Below are 21,987 nucleotides of genomic sequence, written 5' to 3' on the forward strand. Positions count from 1 at the left end.
GGTATCTACACAGGAAAAACATTGATTCACAGTGGAGAAAAATAACTAGGAAGCTTTCCAGCAAGCATGCGGCCTGTAGGGTGGGCAACGCAGCAACAAAGAAGCTCAAGCGGAAAGTAAAAGAGGCATTAATAATCTCATGGGTGGCGGCAATGGAAAAGAAACCTGCCATGAGTAACTACTTAGGAGGAAAAAATGAAATCAGGAAAGAAACAATTTATGATAACTCAAAGGGAAGCTGACTACTTTTCAAAGCGAGATCGGGATGCCTTAGAACAAGCACCTATAAAGCAAGATATAAGACGTAAGAAGAAGCATGTGCTTGCTGCGGTGAAGCTAGGTAGACTATGGAGCATTTTTTATTACAATATGAAGACGTCTACCCAGCGGTCGATTTAGGCGCCACTGGCCTCCTTGAAGCACTTGGGTTCAGCGAGATCATTGGAAAAGTAAACATGTCCGCAATAGGCATTAGTAAGGTGCGATTAGAGGATTGGTGGAAGAAAAGTAGGAAAACGACAAAAAACTGAGACGTACAAAAGCACAGTTCGAAATAGGGGATCAAAATTAGGGTGTGGTAGTACATAGTGTTTTTTTTTATTGTTTAACCTAGGTAGGACATTAGGCAGTATAATAGCAAGAGCTTGATGGCGCAACCTACCATACCGTTCCAAAGGAGACGCTCATAACATCCATCCATCCATCCATCTCGCCTTCGTGTCGTTTGAGCGCATTGGGGCCGTGCGGGGACCAGTGCGAGAATGCCCCAATACCGTTGCGTTTAATAAATTTTCTCGCTCTCTCCCCTTCTAACTTCCAGCGTGCGTCACTCGAACCCTCGTGTTTAGGCGACGCGGCTCCTCTTTCCGCTCACAGCGCGATTCTTAGGTGCAGCGTCCAATGCGGGACCCCTCTGATGTGTGATCGCTGCGCCGTAGCGCGTCTGGTGGGAAAGGTCCCCTGCGATGTGTGCCGTGCTGCTGGCGAGGAGTCATGCGTCTGCGTGGTGCTCTCAAGAGAGATAGTGTACGATCCCATCGAGGCGTCAGCCCCATGATCGCGTCCACCTTCATGGCGCGTCGCGGTCCGGCTGTCCGTGCCGATCACGGCGTTTGGCTCGCGTAGATCGTTTCTCCCTCCGAGACACCGAGTTATTTGTTTCGTTTAGTCTTCGTTTTCCTTGCGCAACGACGTCCTCGTAAAAAGAGCTTCTCCCCCCTCCGTGCAAACTACCTTGTCGTCGTGCCAGCAGCACTGAGGCCAGAAGTCTTGAACGACAATCAGACAGCCGGGCACCTTGGGTTTTCCCGCACGCTCGCAAGAATACAAGTACTACCAGCCACTCGTGACCACTGACGTCACCCGCTACCTCAAGACAGGCCGTGATAGCCAGTGACGAAAAACACCACCGACAAGGCCATCACGTTTACTACAGCCGATCGAGCGTCCTTGCAGACAGTTTTAGCAGATTGTGGTGAATTCGCTGGGACCATTTCCGACATTAATATCTCTAAACAAGTGGATCTTCGTGGCCACAGACTACCTTACGCGCTACGCCAAAACAAAAGCACTGCCCAAAAGTAGAGCAGCGGAAGAAGCGAAATTTTTCATCGAGAACATCCTGCTGTGACATGGCGCCTCAGAAGCCCTCATCACCGACCGAAGAACGGCCTTTACAGCGGAGCTCACCCAAGCCATTCTGCAATACAGCCAGACAAGCCACAGGAGGACCACTGCCTACAAAGCGCAGACGAACGGCCTAGAGAACGTGTGAACAAGGAACAAAACGCTCACCGACATGTTAGCGATGTATGTCGACATCGAACACAATACGAGGAATGCCGTCCTCCCGTTCATAACCTTCGCTCACAACATGGCTGTGCAAGAAACAGCGCAGATCGCACCGTAAGCTGGCTTGCGGCAGGAACTCGGCCACGACTCTCGACACCATGCTGCCGCACGTCACCGTCGAAGTGTATCTGAAAGTCACCGCCTCCCTTCACCGCGTCGATGAAGCCCGACAGCTCACCCGCCGGCCGGTCAAGAACCAGCGGAGGGCCGAAAGCCAAAACTACAATCTTCGACAACGTTACGTCGAGTGCCAGTCCTGCGACCGTGTTTGGGTTTGGACTCCAATGTGCCGACTAATGCTAAGCGAGAAGCTTTCGCGACACTCCTTCGGACCCTACAAGATTACGTGACGTATTCCCGCACAGGACATGAAGTCGTGCTAGACGCTATTCTGAAATCACAGCGCCGCCGCTCACTGCCTGAACTAGTCAATGTTATGCACTTGACGCCCTTCTGTCAACGCTAACTCAGAATCAGAATTTGGGGGGGGGGGGGGGGAAGACCAGGCAAAATCACAGTTGGTTGTAACCACAGGCGCTAAGCTTGTGACAGAAAATATAAGACTGTTCTTGTTTAATGACTGCTGTGGACTGATTTTTTGCCCGTGCGAAATAATTTGTGCCTCAGTGTACATTCAGGGAATTAGTTCATGGATTGTGTTGTGCGGAAATATTTGTGTTTCCGGTCTCACGCCCGTTTAGGATAGTTTTTTATCTTTCACAAAGAAGCGGGGGGAAGGGGTTATTTTGCGCGAGGTATTCAGATGTGGTAGGCCGTGTCCGTGGTGCTGTGCGGTGCTTGTCCGAAACGAATCGAGCACGACAAAGACGACGAAGAGGCAATGATCCTTCCGTGTGGCGAATGGAAGGTAAAGAAAAGGAAGACCGGAAGTGACGAACGAACAAATTTGACCAATAGTGATTTAACACGCGAAGAATGAGAAAAACGAAAAAGAAGTGCTGAGAGAAGCTCGAAGAACAGCACAGAATTGAGGCTTCATCATCATCATCATCATCATCATCATCATCAGAAGCGATCAGTGCCAATCAGGAAGAGCTCGTCGGGTTCCCGTCCCGAAGCCCAGCTGCTACCATGTTACTCCATTTACCTGGCGATTCCTCAGCCGGCCACGGTACCCTGCACTTGGACCGGTACGAATTCCAGCCCTGGGAATTCCGTTGGTTCTCTGGGACAAGAATGTGGCAAGCCTACCCTGCTGTTCGTTCCTAGGCCTTCCATGAGCCATCCGACCACATCGCGCTCATCCCTGGCGTCATCGTGAAGCGGAAGATACCGACCCGCCGACAATATATCCACGTCCACAAGGTGAACATTCACAAACATTATTTATGGCGGCGTGGGGCTTTCTAATTCTTTGAGACCTTACTAGTCTATTCTCTGGTACTTTAGCTCTATTATTCAAGTGTGTAGGGGTTACATGTTTTACTAGTGCTTCTCTTCGCTTCACCTCGCTCGTTCTTTTATTAAAAGTCACTCAAAATGGAAATTACCTCGTTCCTCTCGGTAACAAAAGTTTCGCATCCATTAGTCATTTTTCCAAACATCTCTCACAGGGAGGGCGTATACCTCCATCGTGATTTTGTTCAGGCTACGCTAATCGACGCAGAAATGCAGAATTCTATCCTTCTTCTTCGCCGAGAATACAAGAGACACCCATGAGTTTTTCGACAGCTGGATGATGTCGTCGTGCAGCATTTCGTCGATTTGTTGTTTTATATAGATTCATGTTTGTGCACAAAACAGGGTAAAGACCCGCAATGGTTGCTCAGTGGCTATGGTGTTAGGCTGCTGAGCACGAGGTCGCGGGATCGAATCCCGGCCACGGCGGCCGCATTTCGATGGGGGCGAAATGCGAAAACACCCGTGTACTTAGATTTAGGTGCACGTTAAAGAACCCCAGGTGGGCGAAATTTCCGGAGTACTCCACTACGGCGTGCCTCATAATCAGAAAGTGGTTTTGGCACGTAAAACCCCATATATATTGTTGCGGGAAGAAAGCAGGCCCACGAGTATAAAATAACTTATATTTACAAATGATGGATATGGCGTTCAGGCAACCGCCAGACTTCGTCTTTCTCTAGTCCAATTCAACGTCTTCCTTCACTTCACCGTAACATCACCCTCCCGGTGGGGGAGCTCCGTCCCGGTGCAAGTTAAACAGCCTCACTTATTGGGGGGACATAGGGCTTGAGCCTGGTGACGTGAACAACATCACTGGTTAAGTTGGGAGGCACGGAAGGCTGACCGAGTGGGGCGATCTCGTAGGTCACGTCGGACAGTTGGCGTAAGATCTGGTACGGACCAGAAAAACGGGACAGTAATTTTTCCGACAAGCCGACACGACGTGAAGGCGTCCAGAGAAGGACAAGGGAACCAGGTGAAAAATGGTGGTCTCGGTGCCGAAGGTCGTAGCGTCGCTTTTGAGAAGCTTGCGAGACTGTGAGGCGATGACGGGCGACATCTCGGGCCTGGGCGGCTAAGTCAATAGCATCGCGAGCGTAAGCAGTGCTGGGTGACTGTACTGCGGAAGGTAGCAACGTGTCAAAAGGCAAGGTGGGGTCGCGGCCGTACAAAAGGAAAAATGGTGAAAATCCGGCAGTGTCGTGACGGGACGAGTTGTATGCGAAAGTGACGTATGGTAAAGCGACGTCCCAGTCGCGGTGATCGTTGGAAACGTACATGGCGAGCATTTCAGTGAGTGTGCGGTTGAGTCGCTCGGTGAGGCCGTTCGTTTGAGGGTGGTACGCGGTAGCAATCCGATGTTCTGTAGAACAGGAGCGGAGCAGATCATCAACGACCTTCGATAGAAAGTAGCGGCCGCGATCCGTCAGCAACTGGCGAGGGGCGCCGTGGTGCAGGATGACGTCTTTTAGTAAGAAGTCGGCGACATCTGTAGCGCAGCTGGTTGGCAGGGCTCGTGCGATGGCATATCTAGTGGCATAATCGGTTGCTACAGCAATCCATTTGTTTCCTTTGATGGAAATTGGAAACGGACCAAGGAGGTCGAGGCCCACACGGAAGAAGGGCTCTGTAGGTATATCAATGGGTTGAAGCAAACCAGCGGGAGGCATAGCAGGCGTCTTCCGGCGCTGACACAGGTCGCAAGAAGCGACATAACGGCGCACAGAGCGATAAATGCCAGGCCAGAAGAAGCGGCGCCGCAGGTGGTCGTAAGTACGAGTGACGCCCAGATGTCCAGCAGTAGGAGCGTCATGAAGTTGCTGGAGCACGGTGAGTCGAAGGTGCTTGGGGACGACTAGGAGGAGCTCCGGGCCATCAGGACGAACGCTACGACGGTATAAAGTTCCATCGCGCAAGGTGAACATCCGAAGGGACGGGTCATTGGGCGAGGAGCTTAGGCGTTCCATAAGTGTTCGAAGAACAGGATCCTTGCGCTGCTCGTCGCCAATGTGGAGGAAGCCGGAGAGGGACAGAATACTGATGTCCGAGTCTGCATCGGTATCGTCCGGTTGATCCACGGGATTGCGGGACAGGCAGTCAGCGTCTTTATGCAGGCGTCCTGACTTATATATAATAGAAAATGTATATTCTTGTAGGCGCAATGCCCAACGTGCAAGTCGTCCAGTTGGGTCCTTCAAAGAGGAGAGCCAGCAGAGGGCGTGATGGTCAGTGACAACGCAGAAGCTCCGACCGAAAAGGTACGGGCGAAATTTCGCGACCGCCCATACGAGCGCGAGACATTCTCTCTCAGTAATGGAGTAATTTCGCTCGGGCGTGGAAAGGCGGCGGCTAGCGTAAGCGATGACACGGTCTTGGCCCTGTTGACGCTGAGCGAGGACAGCGCCGATGCCATGACCACTCGCGTCAGTTCGTACTTCAGTGGGCGCAGAAGGGTCAAAGTGGGAGAGAATCGGGGAAGTGGTAAGCCGCTCAATCAGGGTAGAGAAGGCTTTCTCCTGTAGCGGTCCCCAAGAGAAAGAGGCGTCTTTCTTAAGAAGGTCAGTGAGAGGGTGAGCGATGTCCGCAAAATTTTTCACAAATCGCCGAAAATAAGAGCATAAGCCCAGAAAACTACGGACATCGTTCGTTGAACAAGGTACAGGAAAATTTCGCACGGCGTGAACTTTCTGTGGATCAGGTTGGATTCCGGCGGCGTTGACGAGATGACCAAGCATGTTAATTTCACGGCGACCGAAATGGCACTTGGAGGAGTTTAGCTGAAGGCCAGCCCTGCGAAACACGGAGAGTATGGTTGTGAGGCGCCGCAGGTGGCTCTCAAAGTTCGGCGAAAACACAATCACATCGTCGAGGTAACACAGGCATGTAGACCACTTCAAGCCGCGCAAGAGAGAGTCCATCATGCGCTCGAATGTAGCTGGCGCATTGCATAATCCAAAGGGCATGACTTTAAATTGGTACAGACCGTCCGGTGTGACAAAGGCGGTTTTCTCGCGGTCCATCTCATCGACGCTAATCTGCCAATAGCCGGAGCGGAGGTCAATTGATGAAAAGTATTGGGATCCGTGAAGGCAGTCAAGAGCGTCATCAATGCGAGGCAAGGGATAAACATCCTTCTTTGTTATCCGGTTGAGGTGACGGTAGTCAACGCAGAAGCGCCACGAGTTATCTTTTTTCTTTACTAAGACAACCGGTGATGCCCACGGGCTACTGGAGGGTTCAATGATGTCCTTGTCCATCATCCTGTCTACTTCTTTCTGTATGATGGCCCTTTCTGTTGCCGAGACACGATATGGCCGCCTATGAATGGGGCTGGCGTCACCGGTGTTGATGCGATGCGTGACAACAGATGTCTGGCCAAGTGGACGGTCGTCCAAATCAAAGATGTCCCGATAAGATGACAGGAGATGACGAAGAGCTGTTGTTTGCTCGGAAGGAAGGTCGGGGGCGATCATCTTAGAAACATCGTCCGCAGGCGTCGAGTACGAAGGAGTGGATGACAAAGGTCCGTTCGTACTGAGGAAGGATTCAGAGGTCAAAAAAGAAATCTGAAATTCTTCCAAAGGAGTGATATGCGCTATGGCGATACCGTGTGGCAAAACATGTGACGAGAACCCAAAATTGAGGATGGGCACGCGAGCGCAGTTTTCGCGGATCCGAATTAAGGTGCTCGGTAGGGCAATATTACGCGACAAAACCACGTCAGTAAGCGGCGACAGGACGTACTCGCCATCAGGTACGGGAGGACAGGGCGTCAGCAGGACATTTGTAGCAGCCTGTGGAGACAGCCTTGCAAATTCAGCAGCACATAAGCGGTGTGGAGCACAAGTGGTTGCGTCGGCAGGAAGCGGCAGGTCCAACTGTACAACACCTGCGGAGCAGTCAATTTGGGCAGAGTGTTTCGAAAGGAAGTCGAGGCCGAGAATTAGGTCGTGTGGGCAGTGTTCAAGGACGATAAATAGAACAACGGTATAATGGCCCCCAATGGTCACACGTGCTGTGCACATTCCAAGGACAGGTGACGTACTCCCATCGGCGACTCGCACGGTGCACGGTACGGCGGGGGTCAGAACCTTTTTGAGCCGGCGGCGGAGAGCAGCGCTCATAACTGAAAGCTGCGCTCCTGTATCAACGAGAGATCTAACAGGAACGCCATCGACTTCAATGTCCAGCAGGTTTCCACATGTAGGCAGGGTCAATAGAGGATTTGTGGGCCGGGTCGGAGTTGCAGCTTCACCTCCGGGAGCTGCACCGCCTAGTTTCCCGAAGCGAAGCGACCGGTTGCAGAAGGGGACGAAGAGCGGTGAACGAGAGGCGAACGGGACCTACGACCTTGCGGAGACGGGGATCGGCTGGATCTTGGTGGAGCACTGTCGGCGTTGATGTTCCTAGTTGGCGTATAGGGCGAGAAAGTGCGATTGTCGGGTACTTGGCTGTAGTGACTCGGAGACGACCACCGAGGAGGCGACGACCAGTGGACCCCGCACCTCCACCAAAATGTTGCGGGAAGAAAGCAGGCCCACGAGTATAAAATAACTTATATTTACAAATGATGGATATGGCGTTCAGGCAACCGCCAGACTTCGTCTTTCTCTAGTCCAATTCAACGTCTTCCTTCACTTCACCGTAACAATATTATATATAAAACGGGGTAAAGGCACTGGCGGAGGGGTGGAGCACATTTTTCATTTATTATGCGATGCTTAGCAACTGCTGTTTCTCGGATCCTTTATGACGACGAAAAGCAGTCCTCGTATAGCAGGAAGATACCATTGAGCTGTTCTTGCTTATGACAGGGAAAAGATGGATCAATATCAAAGAGTGGTTCAAGACCACGCGCCGTCATTATATCTTCGGCAAAATCCAAACGGGAACAAGTGCATCGCTGACTGCTGCAACTTCTTCCGAGTATGCCATATTCGTGCATTCTTCAGGTGTTTATGTTCGTGGCTGAACTTCGTCACGAATAGTTCTGCTTTTCCTCGTCTTAACTGTGCGATACCGTTTGCAGCGCCAATTTCACAATCGACCAGCAGCTGTTTGTCGCTCTCGACGATGGGTTTGATGCCTGCGGCTGCTTCTGTGGCGACGAAAATCATGATGCAGGCGCGACGCGGGTTACTGACTCAGGTCTTCAAGTACACTTAGGGCGCGATTATTGTGAGAACGCTGCGGCGGTATCGCTAGGCTTCATCAATATTAAGTCGATGACTTCACCACGTTGACTCAAGAAGTATATGCCGAGGATTACGACGCATGAGTATTGTTGCAAAACAACGACGGTCGCTGGGCTAGTCCGGTCATCATCTGTAACCCTTGCCATGCAGATTCCGGTCAGCGTTATTAGGTGTCCTCCAGCTGCCAAGATTTGATGGCCCTCCTAGGCACTCATGAGTTTCCTCAACCTGTCGGACAAGGAAGGGGCCAGCGCCGACACAGCAGTCGGCTCCTGTACAGACTAAGATAGTGACGCTGTGATCATCAACCAGAACATCGAGGTCGGTAGTTCTTAGCCTTACATCGCAGAGAGTGTCTTATACGTCGGGTCGTCAGGTCTCCTTCTTGCGTATTCTTCGCTTCGAGGAGGCACGTACCCAGGATTTTTTTTCAGGAGGGAGGGGAGCGCATCCCCAAAGTAACTTTTTTATGCAAATGAGGGGCGGTGTACTTATACTAGCAGAAACCTTAATTCCCACCATTCGCTATAAAAGCACGTACACCCACTAAAGAGAAGCGAAACAAGGTGTATTTCGCAAGCACGCCTGTGACATACAGCTATCCTTTACATGACAAACCAGGAACCACATCACATTGGCTCACGCAGGTAAGAAACGCAGCAAGGAAACAACCAAGAACAAGTCAACAAGCGAAAGCGTAAAATGAAGATTTCTACCACTGTTTTTCTAATTAGCTCTGAAAGAATTATCGAGAACGATATATTTGTGGAACAATCACAGTTATTTTGTACCCCTCGTTTACTTCTATACCAAATTAGGTGCCCAAACCGACTCGTATCGTTATTTGGGAAGTTGCCTAATGAAGCCTGGCCACCAGTCCCATACAACCGCGTAGAGCGCTGGACGCTGGGGTTCTAGGCGCACTACGACACCGCAAAAGGTTATAAAAACATCCACAAAAGCACAGCAAATAAGTAGCTTCATCAGGCGGTTCGAATGATAACTTTAGCAGTTTCATTGAAAACACATAGAACCAGTCTTCACGTCCGGCGCCATTTCCTCTACTTCCTTTTTAATAAAAAGATTTTCGTGGAAAAATATTTTCACAAACAGCGCCTAAATTTGTTATTTTTTGCTTTTATTTCCAGTTTGGCTGTTTCCTCGGCTCTCTTTCTCCATAGATTGCTTAATTTTGAATTTCATGTGACTCTTTTCTCCCGTTGCCAATTGCGCCCGAATAGTGTTCTACAAATAAGGATAAAAACCACACGAGGGAACGGGTGACATTAATATTTCTTATAGATTGAACGGTTATTGCACGGTTTGATTGAAATTTCGATATTTGGGGGAACGGCTGTGAAACATAGATCATAGAAAAGTGACCAGTACGGCCTTTCTAGCGCCAGCACGTTGAGATTTCGGAACAAGCATCGAAATAACGAGAAAGGCGAAAATATTCCGCCATCTCTTAGCTGGGAGAATGTCGAGCTGCTTCATGCCATCAGTTCAGCGGCCTTTTCCTAGACCTGGTGAGTGATCGTTTCGACACCTGGGCCATAATATTGCAACAGCATTCCAGTGCTGACCGCCGAATAGCTGCCAAGTCTCAAGACTGGTCTGGTGGCGCTTTAGGGACATGATTGAGGAGTGCCGGCGTGGGCGGGGGAAGAGGGACGGGGAGGGGGGTTATGCGGCTTAGTTTCGGAGAACTATGCATGACGCAACTTGTCGTCATAGTTGACTTCCTGAACGCGCTGACCTTTTCGTAAGTTTCCAGCCAGCTTTCCAGGTAACGAATGAAGACCCGCGGGAGGTTGGTGGTTCACCGGGCTGCTGCAACACGTTCGGTGTAAGTGCCACTGACGCTGCCATTGTGGCTTCTGTCATGGCACTTATCGCTCATCTGAGGAACAAGTGCTTGCTCGGGGGACAGATATTGTAGCCTGCAGCTGGCTCGATGATGTGGGGCGACGCTGGCGTTCTCTTAAAGATGCTCGCCGGTCCCATGGCTTTGCGGGGGCGTCCGGTAGATGAACGCAAAGCGCCTCTACCAGATGCCATGTTCTAGTGACGATGAACTAAGGAGCTAAAACTGTGAATCATGAAACAAACTCTTTATTGCACGGATCTGACCCCACAACAGAAAGTGACATTGAAAGTAAAACCGTAGCGGTCAGCACAGTCGGTGATCGTCGAAATCTGATCAGCGTGCTAAGCGTGCCAGCATAATCGCTGGGGCCTGTGTAACTTGCGTAACGCACTGCATAATTCTGGTCTCGCGTACAATCTGGTCACAGAATGTGCCATGACAACAGACAACGAATAGAACCGCTGATACCATTAAAAAAACCTTCGATAAATGGAGGCGCGTCCTCCGCCGAGCGATAACGTTCAACGTTTGGTAGCGGCTCAATAGCTGTCACCGGATAAAGACGAACAAGTGCATGAGTCGATATGCTGTCAATATGTAAGTGCCATTTCTTTCGGAACGCCACATGTACAGTTTCAACCATGGCTAAATCGCATATTCTTATTTTCCTGTGTGGAAAACATTTGAAAGTAAGTGAATCAGATCATGCGGTGGTTGAACCTTTACATTTTTTTTTCATCTATGTTCAAAAGCAATGACTTTTTCACGTCGCGCAGACGCTGCTACAGTCTTCGTCGCAAGCTCTTCACCCAGCAGCAGACGGCAGACTCCACTTCAAGCCAGTAGCCATCGACTTCCCCAAGACGTGTCCAGAGAGGATCACAGCCCGACCCCTACAGCCGAACTATTTCGCCGATAGCGACGTTCTGCATCGACAACCCTGCATCGGTCGTAAGATGTCGACTTACTGAACCTATCAAAACGCAGGTACGCCAATTTTTTTTTTTTCTAGAACAGGTGCCTCAAATTTTGAAATTTGCAGTTTCAGCTAAAATACTACGCATTTAGACATAACTATACCATTCATATGACACGCAACGCACACGCAGACGGTGTTCCCAAAACTACTACCGCCCGGGTTTTTCAGTGAGGCAGCCGTGAAATAATTTCCTCGTAAGCCCAGCATAACGAAAGCCCGAACAGCGCTTCCACCTGAGTTATCGAAGCCTATCAGATCGTAAAGTGATTCTCAATACTTGCACTGGCCTTGGATATCAGCGCACAAAGCGATCTATCAAGGTGAGGGCTTGCGCTTAATAGATGGCGGCGAAATACGAAAACACTCGTCTACGCAGACTTGAGTGCACGTTAAAAAAGCCCAGGTGGTCCAAATTTCCGGAGTCCTTGTACTACTTCGTGCCACATAACTAGATCGTGGTTTTGGCACCTACAACACCATAACATTTTTGCGTGAAATAGACCAGTAGGCCTCTTGGACTGTGGATTTGTATAAGGGGCAAACACATGTAACACAAAACTGGCTTGTGAAGAACCGATGCGTAAGTTATGCGTATACGAACAAGTTTACAAAAATAAGAGCGAGTTTGCGCAGGCACTTACCGAGGAAACACAAAACTCAAATAGGTTTCGGGCTTAACATCTCCCAAAGCTCTACTTTCTGTCACAGCGGACTCCGTCGTGGAGAACTCCGGCTTGTGTATTATCGCCTGTGGTTCGTTACCACGCGCTAGAAGCATGGTGTGCAATCTTCACTGCCCTAATTCTATGCAGCACATGGTTTTGGAACTCACTCTTCTTGAGGCTGGTTGTCGATATGGCGGTCATAAATCCACACCTTTATGGTATAACACAGGCGGCTCTTCACGTCGCTGGCGTGGACTGTGGTCGCTTCAGAAAGCGTGTTCCTAGAATTCTGGTATATCCTAAAGGGGGACAAATTCTATGCCTGCATAGGGACACGGTGTGCATATTTAGCCTGAAAAAGCTATAACGGCGACAACAGTGGTCCACACTGCACTGCTCGTGTGTCCACATAGGTCAATCCTGGAGCACTGTTTCTTTTTCTCTCGCTGTGTGCATTTTGTGCGCTGCTTCGGTTGTACACAACGAATTGGCTTTTCCAAAAAGCTTTAAAGCTACTGGACATGCTTTTTGCGACAAGTGCGTTGCTGGTATGTAACAAATGAGCTACCGTACCTCGTAGCCAGAAAAAAATGCTCTTAGCGCAAGGCATTCAAAACAAGGAGGCAAGAGACAAGCATCCAACGGAACCGGCCTGCATCCTAAACTTTTTTTTTTACTTTAGAACATCATTCCTAACGAGATAAGCGTCTGTGCAAGCGCTGTTGAGAAAATTACTCAGACAAAAACTTATGCGGATCCGACGCACTGTGGACATCGTAAGCTAAGCGTTCTGTGCTGTTTACATTGACTTACAATAACTAGCGGTGATATTCATGGCGAAAATGTTTCATTTATTCAGTGTTTAGCAAAATATATGTGTGGTGAGTTGGTGGTGCCTGCAGATCAAATTTTCGATGATAACCGGCTGCGTTTGCAGCTATCGTTGTGCTTTGAGTGTAACTTGCTTTTATTAGCACAGGTTCGCTCAATTAAAATTTAGACAGACTATTGAGGGTTTTGCAGCCGTGTTTCACCATCTGGTGGAGGTTCCCGTGCATAACGAACGAATACCATGAAGCCTCGATCGAACCCAACACCCGAGGACAACTCCAACGTTACCAAGTAGCAGAGAGATGGCCGAAGGCATCAAGGATTGCTACCGTACTACGGACTTTTACTTTAAAATACGAGGAAGTGCACGGCCACGGAAGCAGTTACAATGGAAGCCCCAGTTTCGCCAGCATCAATCGTGCTGCAGCAGCCCAGGGAACCACCGACGTTCCACGGATAAACATATGAGGACTCGGAAAGCTGGCTACACTGGTATGAAATTTACCAATTAAAAGTGCAACAACAAGCTGCGCCATGTCTTTTTTGCAGTTTAAGACGCCGACAGAACGCGGCTCCAGAATCTAGAAACCATCTTAACAAAGTGGCACTTGTTCTTTAGCGGCTTCCTGCAGACGGCCAAGAGCGAGCCCAAACTGCACTAGAAAACCGAGTCCAGCTGCTCAACAAAACCATCGCGATCTTCACGGAATAGATGACCCGTCTTTTCCCTGCAGGCGGACCCAGAAATGTCGCGGGAGAAAAACAGTGCGCTTCTTAATGCGGCGCGTCAAGGAAAAAAAGTCGCCGAACTGATCCGCATCCCGCCGAAAGCCATAGCTGAGTTCTTGCTAAAGGCAACGAGGACTGAGAAAACTTTGTAAAGGCGTACAACATAATATAACCGCCAAGTGCTCACGACGCCGCAGCGCGCCATGCAAGCACTGGGCTCCGATGACCTCCAAGAGACCATCAAGACCATAGTGCGCGAAGAACTGCGCAACATCTTGCCTTCGTAGCAACCACAGGTGCCCTCGGTCACTGAAGGGGTCCTGGGCGAGCTACAGCGACCACTTAAGCTCCTCAGTTGCAGTCGCAATCGGCGCAACTCCAGCCAGCCGCGATGAAATAATGCCCCATCGGCCTCCGCCATGGTGCCCCTTCGCGTTCACGCCGCTGCCACAAAGCCGTACTGTGGCACAGCGTAGCCTTCCAAGGAAGGCCGACACTAGGCGCGCAAGCCGACCACCATCCGCTCTGCTATCACTGCGCAGAAGCGGGTCACGTTTATCGCTGGTGCCTATACCGTGAAATGGGACTACGAGGGTCGCTGGTACCCATGCGGTGAAATTCGACTTCGAGGGTTCGCCGTGAACACTCCAAACCCTCAGCAAAACGAATGCCCTCACGATATCCCCCACTACCTTGCCGCCACTCAGTGAAGCCCTCGACGACTATCCACTAGCCCTTACCCCGAAAAGTAAGAGCAGCAAGCGATGGAGGTGCGGTTGCCGATTTATTTCTGAAAGACGACGCCATTTAGGAGCTCGAACGACGGCTGTAGTCACCACCAGTGCTTTCACTGGTGGTGACTACACAAGTAGCGTAGGCCTCGGTGACGTGTTAGTTCATAGAAATGACGACGGAGTTGAAAGCATAATAACTTACACTAGCCGGCCACAGTGAAAAGCGGAAACGAATTATTCTACGACGGAAAGAGTGTCTTGCGATCATTTGGGCTCCGGCGAAATTTCGGCCTTCCATATCAGGCAGGCGCTTCAACATGGTAAGCGACCAACACGCTTGCGTTGGCTGGCAAAATTAAAGGATCCATCAGGTCCATCATAGCGCGATGGAGTCTCAGACTCTAGAAATTTGACATCACGCTGCTGCGTAAGTCCGGGAGGAAGCATACTGACGCTGACTGCCTTTCACGCACCCCTATTGGCCCGCAACCGCAAGGCGAACTCGACAACAACGCCTTCCTAGAAACAGTAACGGCAGGTAACACCGCTGAACAGCAAAGAGCAGATGCGGCGTTATGAAGCCTTGTGGACCACTTAGAAGGCAATACCGACGTTGTCTTAAGGGTATCTCGCCGTGGGTTGTTTTCGTTATGCTTGCGCAACGACGTCCTCGTAAAAAGAACCTCCCTTCAATCCGCGCAAACTACCTTCTCATTGTGCCACCAACACTCCAGCTAAAAGTGGGCACCTTCGTTTTTCCTGTACGCTCACAAGAATACAAGAGAAGTACTATTGCGCACTCGTGACCACTGACGTCGACCGCAACGTCACGACAGTCAATGATTGCCAGCGGCGCAAGACACTACCGTCAAGGCCATCACGTTTTAACGTTTACTGCAGCCGATCAAGCGTCCTGGCGCACAGCTTTAGCAGATTGTGGTGAATTTGTTGGGACCCTTTGCGACATCAATATATGTAAACAAGTCTATCTTCGTGGCCGACAACTACCTTACGAGCTACGCCAAAACGAAAGCCCTGCCCAAAAGTAGTGCAGCGGAAGGAGCGAAATTTTTCTTCGAGGACATCCTGCAACGACATGGCGCCCCAGAAGTCCTCATCACCGACACAGGAACGGCCTTTACAACGGAGCTCATCCAAGCCATTCTGCAGAACAGTCAGACAAGGCACAGGAGGACAACTGCTTACCACACACAGACGAATGGCCTAACGAACGTCTGAACAAAACGCTCACCGACATGTTAGCGATGTATGTCTACGTCGAACACAATACGTGGGGTGCCATCCTCCCGTACGTAACCTTCGCTCACAACATGGCGGTGCAAGAAACACCGCGATCGCGCCGCACAAGCTGGTTTACGGCAGGAACTCGACCACGGCTTTCGACGCCATGCTGCTGCACGTCACCGACGAAGTGTATCTGGAAGTCACCGCCTGTCTTCACCGTGTCGACGAAGCTCGACAGCTAGCCCACCTGCGGATCAAGAACCAGTGGAGGATCGAAAGCCTACACAACCACCTTCGATGACGTTACGTCGAGTACCAGTTCTGCCTCCGTGTTTGGGTTTGGACTCAGAAACGAGTAGTGCCAAGCAGCAAGAGCTGGTCAGGTTCTGGTCCCGAAGCCAGCTAGCTACGCCAGTTACCTGGCGATTCTTCAGCCATCCATGGTCCGCTGCACTTGTACCGGTACAAATTCCATCCATGTGTCGTACGTTGGTTCTCCGGGACCAGACTGAGCCAGACCTGCCCTGCTGCCGGTTCCTACGCCTCCTATGAGCTGTCCGACCATACAACGCTCATTCCTGGCGCCATCGTGAAGCGGAACCTACCGACCCACCGACAGCACATTGACATCGACAGGGTGAACATTTACAAACATTATTTATCGCGACGTTCGACTATATAGTTCTGTGAGACTTTAGTGCTTGATTCCCCGGGATTTTAGTTCTATTCGTCAAGTGTGTAGTAAATAAATGTTTTTCTAGTGTTTCTCTGATGCGCTCACTTTGACCTCGCTCAGTCTTTTTTAAAAGTCACTGAAAATGCCAATGCCTTCGTTCCTCTCGGTAACGAAAGTTTCGCATCCGTTAGTAATTTTTTCGAGCCATCCACCACTCGGAGGGTTTATATGCCCTTCGTGATTTTGTTCAGGCTGCGCTAATCGATGCAGAAATGCAGAATTCTATCCTCCTCCGCGATGACTGCAGCATACGCCCACAGACTTTTCGACAGCTGGATGATGTCGTCGTGGAGAATTTCGTCGATTTGTTACTTATATACCTTCATATTTGCGCGTGGAAACTGGGTAAGGGCTGTGGCGGAGTGGTGGGTATTTTCAGGTCATTATGCAATCCTTAGCAACTGATGTTTGTCGGATCCTTGATGACGACGAAAAGCAGTCATTTTATAGCTGGAGGACACCGTTGAGCTGTTCTTTGCTTATAACAGGGAAGATACTTATCAATATTAAAGAGTCGTTCAAGACCACGCTCCCTCGATATATCTTCGGCAAAATTCAAAACAGAACAAGCGCATCACTGACTGCTGTAACTTCTTCCAGGCATGCGATCTTTGTGCCATTGTTCAAGTGCTAATGTTCGTGGCTGAAGTTCGTCACCAATACTTGTACTTTTCCTCGGCGTAACTGTGCGTTACCATTTGCAATTACCAATCACCCAGCAGCTGTTCGTCATTCTCGACGATGTCATTCATGTCACCGGCTGCTTCTGCGGCGACGGAAATCATGCTGGCGCGGCGCGATACTGATTCGGTCTCCAACTACAGAGTCCCCTTCAGTAGTATCGCTTGGTTTGTCGACAGAGTTATCAATTTTAGGCTGATGACTGCACCCTGTTGACTCAAGACGTATACATGCCGAGAATTACGTCCCGTCTGCATTGTAGCCGGACAACGACGGTTGCAGGGTAGGTCCGGTCATGAACTGTAGTTCTTTCTATGCAGATTCCGGTCAGCGTTATTACGGGTCCTCCAGAAGCCTACAGGCACTCGTGACTTTCATCATCTTGTCGGCCAAGAAAGGGTGCACTCACGACAGAAAGTCGGCTGCTGCAATGCCTAAAGCAGTGACGTCGTGATCCTCTACCAGAACATCAAGGTCGGTACTTCTTCGCATTACATTGCAGTGAATGTCTGGTACGTCACGTCGTCTGGTCTTCTGTTCGCGTATTCTTGGCTTCGAAGCTTCGTCGGCATGGAGATGCTACGTTGTCGATGTCGGCGGATTGTCTTCGGCATTTCGACGTACAGCAACTCCACCTCCTTAGGTTGATGCCTTTAGTTTTCTGGAAATAGGCTATGGGCCCGCCCACGGGTTGGGCCAGTGTACTTTTGGCGTGGCGGCGACAAGTAGCTGCTTGGTGACGGCGAACGGGACGGTCGTCGAAGGCACCACTGAGTTGCGGCGAGATAGTCGGCAATATCACGAGGCCGCTGACATTGCTGTGGGCGCGTCACATACACGACGAACCCTCGTAAAGCCACGTCGCTGTACGGGCATCGATGGTAGACATGGCCGGCTTCTCCGTAGTGATAACAAACAGGACGGCGTTCTAGAGCACAATACATCGTTCTTTCTTGGATAGCTGCGCTGGGCGGGGGCCAGGAGGGCCACCTCGTGGCTGCTGCGGCAGACTACGGAACTGCGCCGTTACTGGGCCCTGGCGAGTGTGCGGAAGAGGAGGGTGACGACTGGCTATGAAGGTCTAGTGCGGCTTAGGTCAACGCTTCCTGCTGAGTCTGCGTAGAAGGGAGCGTACTGCGCAGTTCTTCATGTACAGCGGATCTGATGATCTCTTGGAGCTCGTAGCATACTAGTGGTTGCATTTCGCTCTCCAACGGAAGCACGTGGCGGTTATATTGCCCAGTATGCATTTCTAGCGTTTTCACCTTTGCCGTGGCTTCCGTTAAAAATTCTGTGATGGTCTTGGGAGAATGCGAATTAATCCGGGGAAAAGCTCTTGCTTCACGCCAAGCATAAGAAAGAGCGCTTTCTTGTCCTCTGATATGTCCAGGTCGGCGTGGCGGAACAGGCGGACCATCTCTTTCGTATAGATGCCAATGTTCTCGTTTGGGAGCGGCACGCAGGATTCCAGTTATCGCTTCAACCCTTTCATTGCGTGCGACGTTCGCCAAGGTGTTCAAGAGACCGCTGCGCAAGAGGTCCCACGTTGCAAGGGTTGACTTTCGATTCTCGAACCACGTCCTGGCGGCGTCTTCGAAGAAGAACTCTACATGACGCATCCTGCCGTCGTAGTTGGAGTTCTTGAAGGCGGTGGCCCTGTCGTAAGTCTCCAGACACCTTTGCAGGTTTTGAATGAAGATCCGCGGAAGGTCGGTACCTCACTGAGCTGGCACCAAAGCCGCCGAAGCCACCGAAATGCCTCCGAAGCCGACATCGTGGCTACTGTCGTGGCACCTATCGTTCATCTAAGGCACAAGTTCTTGCTCCGGGGGCCAATTATTGTCTGGGGCGAAGCTGGTATTCTATAAGGTGTCCGGGCCTGTTTCACGGCTTTGTGGCGGCTTCCGTTCATGAACGCAAAGAGCCTCTACCAGATGCCACGTCCTATAGTGACGATGAAGCAAGGAGCGAAAACTGTGAATCATGAAACTAACCCTTTATTGGACGAACCTGAGCCCACAACAGCAAGTGACATTCAAAGTACAACGATGGTGGCGAGCACAGTCGGCGATCGGCGAAATCTGATGGGTGTGCTAAGCATGCCAGCAGAATCGCTGGTGCCTGCGTACATTGTATAACGCACTGCAGAATTCGGTTCGCGCGTACAGTATGGTCACACAACGTGCCATGACAACAGACAACGAATAGAACCACCGATACCATTCGAGAAACTTTCGACATATCTTCCGTACTCCGCCGAACGCCTGCCGCTACGTTTGGTAGCGGCAGAAAAGCGGTCACCGGAAAAAGATGAACAAATGCATGTGCCGATATGCCGTCAGTCTGTAAGTGCCATTTCATACGGAACGCCACATGTACAGTTTCATCCATGGCTAAATTGCACATTCTTATTTTTTCGTGCGGAAAAGATTTGACAGTAAGTGAATCAGATCACGCGATGGCTGAACGTTTACTTTTTTTAATTTATATTCAAACGGAATGGCTTTTTCACGTCGCGCAGGCGCTGCTACAGCCTTCATCGCAAATCCTTCACCCAGCGGCAGACGGCACACAATACTTCAAGCCGGTAGCCATCGACTTCCCCAAGACATGGCCAGAGAGGATCAGAGCCCGAACCCTACAGCCGAACTATTTCGCCAATAGTGACGTTCCGCATCGGAAACCCTACATCAGTCGTTAGAAGTGAACTTGCTGAACTTGTCAAAACGCAGGTATGCCACTTTCTTTTTCTTTCTAGAACAGGTGCCTCAAATTAGAAATTTGCAGTTTCATCTAAAATACTACGCGGTCAGACATAACTACAGCATTCATATGAGACGCAACGCACACGCAGCCGCACTTCCCAAAACTACTACCGCCCGGGTTTTTCAGTGACACAGCCGTGAAATAATTTCCTCGTAAGCCCAGCATAACGAAAGCCCGAACAGTGATTCCACCCGAGTTATCGAAGCGTGTCAGATCAGAAACTGATTCTCGATACTTGCACTGGCCTTGGATATCAGCGCACAAAGCGATCTGTCATCCTGAGGGCTTGCGTTTAATAGATGGCGGCGAAATGCGAAAACACTCGTCTACGCAGACTTGGGTACACGTTAAAAAATCCCAGGTGGTCCAAATTTCCGGAGTCCCCCACTACTTCGTGCCTCATAATCCGATCGTGGTTTTGGCACGTAAAACACCATAATATTTTTGCGTGAAATACACCAGTAGGCCTATTGGGCTGTGGACATCTACAAGGCGCAAGCTCATGCAGCACGAAAGTGGCTTGTCAACAACCGATGCGTAAGTTATGTGTATACGAACAAGTTTACAGAATTAAGAGCACGTTTGTGCAGCCACTTACCGAGGAACAACAAAACTAAAACAGGTTTCGGGCTTAACATCTCCCAAAGCTCTACTTTCTGTCACAGCGGACTCCGTCGGAGGGATCTCCGGCTTGTGCATGATCGCCTGTGGTTGGTTACCACGCGCTAGGAGCATGGTGTACAAGATAAACTGCCCTAATTCACCGCAACACATAGTTTCGGAACTCACTCTTCTTCAGGCTGGTTTTCGATATCGCTGTCATAAAACCTCACCTTTATGGTAATAAACAGGCGGCTCTCCGTGTCGCTGGCGTGGACTGTCGTCGCTTCAGACAGCGTGCTCCTAAAATTCTCGTATATCCTATAGAGGAACTCTATTTACGTACGCCTGCATACGCACATGGTGTACATATTGCGCCTGAAGAAGCATTAAAACATCCAACCAGGCATAAGGTAAGAGCGTAGTAACCAGCGCTAGAACAGCGACAACAGTGGTCCACGCTTCTCTGCTCGTGTGTCCAGATACGACAATCCTGAGGCACTGTTTCTTTTTTCCTCTCTCTCTCTCTCTCTCTCACGGTGTGCATTTTGTGCGCTGCTTCCGTTGTACGCAGCGAATAGGCTTGCCCAAAAAGTGGACTCTATGCTTAGTCTTTAAAGCTACTGGAAATGCTTTTTGCGGCAGGTGCGTAACTGAAATAATGGTGCAGGCGAAAACATCGTGAAGGTTTATGCGGAGCCATAGCTGACGTTCTTTCTCCAAGTAAAGTCTGTCTTTGTGAAGACAAGGCGTCATTAGCCATTAGCGCAGTTGAGTCTCCAGAGTCCTCGCTGTTCAATGGCTGTATAGTTGGCGCTATGCATCAAAGCTTCCATGCCAGTTCCCCTGGGCCGCGCGTGTCGTTTTAATTAATAACGGAAGCTACCATACCTCATAGGCAGAGAAAATACTTTCCAGCAACAGTGCTAAGCGAGTTGCACTATGCTCCTGGTGATATATCCATAGCCTAAGGCATTCAAAACAAGGGCGCAAAGGACTTGGCAAAACTTCCAATGGAAGTGGTATGCAGCCTAAATTTTTTCGAGTTCAGAACATCATTCTTAACCTGATGCGCATCTGTGAAAGTGCTGGTGAGAAAAACTGAGACAAAAAATTATGTCGATCCGACGCACTGTGGAACTGAACGTAAGCCAAGCGTTCTGTGCCATTTGCTTTGACTGACGATAACTGGCGGTGATAATCATGTAGAATGTTTCATTTATTCGGCGTTTTATACAATGCAAAAGGGGTAAGTTCACGATCACTGTTACCTTGCGTGTGCCACTGCTGTTTGTCGTCGTAATACACAGAACACACAGTGAGACGTGTTTGCTTGAGGCGTTGTTATGCGCCATTGTTCAAAACCTCCGAGTAGGTTACTATTCTCATTGCGTCACATGGCACATAGTCCTTCACCGGCATATCAATTTTTCGACGACAACCGGCTGTGTTTGCAGCCATCGTTGTGCTCTGAGTGTAACTTGCTTTTGTGGGTACAGGTTCGCCCAATAACAATTTAGTGAAACTGACACTTTTGCTGCTGTGTTTCGCAATCTGGTTAAGATGTCCGTGCGTTCATGTAACGAACGCCACCGCGAAGCCGCGATCCAAGCCAGAGAGATTAGCAGAGAGATGGCCGAAGGCAGCAAGGACTGCTACCGCAGTTCGGATTTCTACTTGAAA

The 21,987-nt window shown here is 50.1% G+C and overlaps 1 long non-coding RNA gene across 7 annotated transcripts in view; it reads left to right on the plus strand.

The window, feature by feature from the left end:
* LOC139049549 (uncharacterized) overlaps positions 1-21,987 on the plus strand; it is a 115,008-nt gene that overhangs the window by 40,080 nt on the left and 52,941 nt on the right. For 6 of the 7 annotated variants that reach the window (XR_011508385.1, XR_011508388.1, XR_011508384.1 and 3 more), the window contains 2 exons: positions 11,115-11,325; positions 19,460-19,670. This is a non-coding gene — a long non-coding RNA (uncharacterized lncRNA). Of the gene's footprint in view, positions 1-11,114; positions 11,326-17,258; positions 17,413-19,459; positions 19,671-21,987 lie in introns of all 7 variants that reach the window. The other variant, XR_011508386.1, reaches the window with a different exon arrangement.

Source organism: Dermacentor albipictus, chromosome 9 (assembly GCF_038994185.2).
Source record: "Dermacentor albipictus isolate Rhodes 1998 colony chromosome 9, USDA_Dalb.pri_finalv2, whole genome shotgun sequence".
Classification (NCBI taxonomy): domain Eukaryota; kingdom Metazoa; phylum Arthropoda; class Arachnida; order Ixodida; family Ixodidae; genus Dermacentor; species Dermacentor albipictus.